Here is a 6,000-nt window from a genome sequence, read left to right as displayed (position 1 = left end):
AGGGCAGATGAAAATTTAGACCCCATATTATAGACCTGTTAATTTCACTTTTTGCGTTTTCGATCATAATTTCAATTTTAAAAAAAATTTGCACCCACTGATGAAATCCATTTACCCAAAGATAGTTCAATGAAAGAAATTTCTTTTTAATATAATTATTAATTATTCAATTTGACAGTGGGATACAGAAATGTGAATTCTGATTCTTATTTTTATGCTATTTTACTCAACACGTTTTCCCTCACAGAAATCTAAATTTCAATTTTTTTAAATTTTTATTTTGTAGACGATTAGCTTCGATGACAACGAAAATAATATTTAAAGGGAGCAATTAATACCCAAAGGTAGCAAATTTACAAGGAATTTGGCATATGTAAATTTAGCTTAAAATTTCCTTCATAATTTTTTTTTGACAGTGGATTACTAATTTTTTAAAATTATACATAATATATTGTTTCATAATTTGTCTGTTAACATCATTTTTGATATAATGAAGAGATTAGAATAAAATATTTTATTTAACGAATGTCATGTTTTATAGAACCATGTTTCTGATAGAATGTGGTTAGTCTACTTCTTATTTTTAAAATTATGTTCTAAATATATATTAAAGTATATATTCTTAATTCCAACAAAAAAGTATGGAGTTACCGAACTTATAGAGCTGCCAAATATGAAGTCAAAATGTTTAGACGTCTTGAAATATTTCAATCTCTGATATATCGTTTTAAAAATCTTAATTTCGAAATTAAAATTTTATTTACCTGACCGTGCACGTTTCGCCTAACTAATCAATCAATTGATGACATTTTAATAATTTTTTAAGCTTATTTTTTATACACACACGTAGATTTTTTAAAATAATATACTGATCGATACCCGTCAGCCGAAGACGTATAGTAAATGGTGACTGATGCACGTTAAATCTGTCGAGTCGCAAAGTCCTCCATGGTCCCATAACAAATCAATATCTCTGGGGGTACTGATCTAGGAATTTCTTTGTCTTCTGGATTGATTCAAAATCACGAGGTTACGGAGTTGAACATTAGTAGTCGTAAACCCAAAATTGGGTCAGCTGTTCAACGACGTATATAAAATAATACTAAAAAAAATTCATATACTGAGAGTCCTGGTGGCTCAGTGGATAGAGCGTTTCCCTCCCAGTGAGGTGAGTCAGATTCGAATCTCAGGGATGGCAGGACGATACAAATTCGCACCCGCTTCGCACCAACCGCAATTATGACGTAAAATATCCTCAGTGGTAGACGGATCATGGGTAAGGATCCACTTGCCGTCAGGCTAACCAAGTTAGGATTTCGTGGTTTTCCTCTCCATCTAATAAAATGTGGGTTAGTTTCATGAAAAAGTACTCCAGAAAGCATCTTTCTCCCAATACTTGATCCAGGAGTTTCCTTGTCTTCCGGATTGAGTTCAAAATTACAAGGTTAGGGAGTTGAACATTGGTAGTTGAGTTACAAGGAATGTAAGAACTGTGCCTTTTTACCTCAAATCTGTGTTGGTATAAAACGTAAGAACGCATAGTTTTGCGTGTCCTTTTCATCATGATTTGATCCTGATAAGCTGTTCAGGAATTGTCAGAAGTCTTGTCCATTCCCCTCCCATAGGGAGTGTGGACGTGAACTGTTAGCAATACCAGTCTACATTTAAATAAACCTGTTTAGAACGTATGATGGCTTAAGACTGCAATTATTTCAAGCTAAATACAACACTGATAACAGGGTTGGAGCCCTGTTATTAATTTTTTTTTTTTTTTTTTACGTTCTAAACAGGTTTATTTAAATGCAGACTGGTATTGCTAACAGTTCACGTCCACACTCCCTATGGGAGGGGAATGGACAAGACTTCTGACAATTCCTGAACAGCTTATCAGGATCAAATCATGATGAAAAAGACACGCAAAACTATGCGTTCTTACGTTTTATACCAACACAGATTTGAGGTAAAAAGGCACAGTTCTTACATTCCTTCTAACCTTACGCATTAAGGAAAACCATTTCTGCTTCCTTATATGGAATTTAAAAAGGGAACGATTCTAAAAATAACTCTTCCTTTGAAATATAAATCTATTTATATTTCAATGGTATGTTTTCAGCCTTGAATTCCCAAAATAGAATCTCTCTACCTTTATTCTTTAACAAAGACATTTTATGAAAACGAAAGAGTTTTAATTCTTTTATTAATACAAAAGTATTTAATTTTTGTATTATATATATATATATATATATATATATATATATATATATATATATATATATATATATATATATATATATATATATATATATATATATATATATATATATATATATATATATATATATATATATATATATATATATATATATATATATATATATATATATATATATATATATATATATATATATATATATATATATATATATATATATATATATATATATATATATATATATATATATATATATATATATATATATATATATATATATATATATATATATATATATATATATATATATATATACGGAAGATGGCAAAAGTGTAGCTCTTTAGCATAACCTGGTGGGCACCTGTGAACTTAAGTCACGTAGATGAGCAACATTATCCACGCCACACTGCTACAGAAACGCGTTCATAAAGTGGGCCACATTCACACAACATAGAACAACACACTGAGAGAAACATATGTAAGTTAAATTTAAACCCGCAACCATTGACTTCGCACTCAGACACGCTAACCACTAAGCCACCTGCTCCACGGTTCAAAGATAAGAAAGATAAAGAAAAGCGTTTGAAATCTCCATTGACCGTCATACTATAGAATGGATGCAATAAATTTAGATTGCTTGAAGAATTTTAAGTAAAAACGAGAAAAATTAAGGATGTAAAAAATAGAGGCTATCGAAGAGCCTAAAGAATACGAGAATAAATTTAGAATAAATTGCGTCGACAATAAATTTAGGAATTTATAAATAAAAAATACATTTTCTAACTATTTCGAAAAAGGACGGAGACCTTTACTTGTTCGAAATAATTGGTCTCGTTACTATTTAATTTTGATTTCTGGAGCTAGGAATCATTGCATTGACTCTGACATTTCAAATGTAAACGGAATTTTTTTTTGGTGTCCTTAGAAAATGTTTTGAAGGCTAACAGTAAAAAAAAAATGCTTGTTAGAAACATTGTTTTTTAGAAAGTTGCGTCTAATCTCTCTGTGTGTATAATGTAATAATGTAAGTAGAGCTGAATACGTTTAGATGTTAAGTATTTCCTTAGAATGATTTCGTATTTTTATAGAAATAGCCTTTAATTATGAGGTAATTATTTGCATTTATTTTTAAACTTTTTTAAAATTGCTGTTGAAATTTTAAACATAATAGGTGTTATGGTACCACATACTGTCATACCAATTATAGGAGACGGAGTTTGCTTTTCTCGAGCAATAGCATATGCATATTATGCGATACTCAAGTTAAAAAGTCGAGTGGTGCATGAAGTAGTACTATACTGAATGGCGTTAGTTTCTTACAACTTCTTCGTAACGAGTGGAAATGCATTTTGCCCCCATTTGTCCCTCTCGGTCACGGTCGTTTTTTTTTTTTTTTTTTCTGTTTTCCATCTTTTTTCTCTCAGCTATTGTGGCTTTTCTAATTTTCTTTCTCACCTTCAGTTTCCTAATTTTCGTTGGAAACTTACGCTTAATATTTTAAATTCCTTTTGTTTCTTCTCATTACATGTTTTTGAGCATTTGAAACATGTCGACTGTTTTATTTATTTATTTTTTTCATTTTAAATATTTTTTAAAGTGAATGAACTTTTCAATTATGTAATATTTTTAATCTAACTTTATATGAATACTGGCACATTTCTAAAAAAAAATCTAAAGATATGAAACATATACATCTTGTGGAACCTTTGATTCAATTTTATGGACCGAAAAAAAACCTATTGCTTTAGTGCCAATATAAGTATACTATTTTTTTATAATCACAATTAGTTAAGAATCCATTACGTCAATAATAGCTTAGTAAGCCGAGTATTCTTAGGTGTAACAGCTCTCACTTGCCAATGAAATGACACAGGTAGGTTTTCATTGTTTTTTCTCCATACAACGCTTACGCCCAGGACCACGATGCCACAATCATACAGTTAGCCACGAGGAGTCATAATCTTCATGATCATCACTGATTCGAGTCAAGTGATTTTGATCACTTATTCAAATCATGTGATTCTGATCAGTGATTTGAATCAAACAATTCAGATCAGAGATTTGATTCAAGTGATTTAAATCACATGATTTAAATCAAGTTATTCAAATCACTACTTGAATCAAGTGATTCGGATCACTGATTCGAATCATCGAATTATGTGATTTAGATCATGCGATTCGGATCACTGATTCTAATCAAGTGATACAACTCAATCAAACCTTGCGAATCTCCAAAAACAGAGAAAATTATCGTCGGGTATAAGCTCTTGGTTGTTGTTGACGTATGCTTGTTTAAGCAGAGGGGGTGCGATTGTTCTTGTTTTCCAGTGGCGCCATCTATGGCCAAGAATTCGACTTCTGCCACACCATACGTCTCACCCGTTTATAGGGCGGACCCATTCATACATCCATTCATTCATCCACAGCTCTTGGGGAACGAACATTATGCTCGTAAGCATTACAGCAGTTAGCACTATAAGTATATGGAAATATGTGTAAAGTAACCTGAATTTAAAGCTGACTTATAGGTTTAGCAGAAATTTCTCAAATCTTGTGTTAATTCGCTTTGCTGAATCTTAGGGTTATAATATATGTTAAAGCATCTGAAAAGTAACATTATAGTTATTTATTCGCAGATAAAACTTTTATTGTAACATGGAGAAAATAAAAGGAGCAGGGAAAACTAATTTAAACTATTATTCAAAAAATAAATAAATTTTTTTATCGTAATATCAGGTAGATATGATGGCTGTTATCGGGTTTTTTATTTTACTGTAAACAATTTGTCGCTGTACACGTTGTAAAAGTTTCTTGCAATAAAATACTGCTATTAGCTATAATTATCTGTTTTCTTTCTTCTGAATGTGCTTCATATTATTGTAAAATCTGTCTTTTTGCAAAACTTAGTTTTAGATGGAAAAGCTCTCCCTTCTAGGCTCATGGTCTTTTACAATTTTCAAGTTGAGTCTGCAATAAAATGAACAATTAATATAGGCAATTATATGTATAACATAATGAGTATTGCTATTAAAATAAACATTGATTGCTGTTGTTGTTATTGTAGGCCATTAAGGCAAGGAGTGCGATTGCTCTTGTTTTCCAGTGGCATTATCTATGACCAAAATTCAACTTCTGCCACTCCCATACGTTACACCCATTTATAGGGCGGTCCCATTGATACATCCATTCATTCATCCACATATCGTAATTTCAACCTAAACCAATGATCAATTTACGACGATGATCAATCTCCAATTCAGTATCCCCTGAGGTATAATATGTTTTTTGAACATGGAGGGCTTTGTGACCCGACAGATTTAACGTGCGCCAGTCACCATTTACTACACGGGGAGTGTCCGGCCGGCTCGATTTGAATTCCCGTTCTTACGAACGTTAGTCCAGCTCCCTGCCAACCAGGCTATCTGAGCCGCGATGACTTAGGGGATAGAGCGTTCACCTTCCAATAAGGCGAACCGGATTCGAATACCAGTCGATACGAATTCCGCATCCGGCTTGCATCGACCACAGTCCTGACGTGAAATATCCTCAGCGGTAGATGGATCATGGGTTAGAGTCCTCTTGCCGTCAAGCTAACCGTGGGAGGTTCTCGTGGTCTTCCTCTCCATGTAACGCAAACGTGGGTTAACTCCATCAAAAAGTCGTCCACGAAGGCAAGTTTCTCCCAGTGCTCCATCCAGGAATTCTCCTGTCTTCTGGATGGGGCTCAAAATTACAAGCCTACGGGGTTGAGCATTAGTTGTCGTAAACCCATGAAATTGGGTCAGCTG

Source organism: Parasteatoda tepidariorum, chromosome 1 (genome assembly GCF_982258835.1).
Source record: "Parasteatoda tepidariorum strain Cologne lab strain chromosome 1, Ptep-v5.0, whole genome shotgun sequence".
NCBI classification, from domain to species: Eukaryota; Metazoa; Arthropoda; class Arachnida; order Araneae; family Theridiidae; genus Parasteatoda; species Parasteatoda tepidariorum.
Note: the sequence above shows the minus strand (reverse complement) of the source record.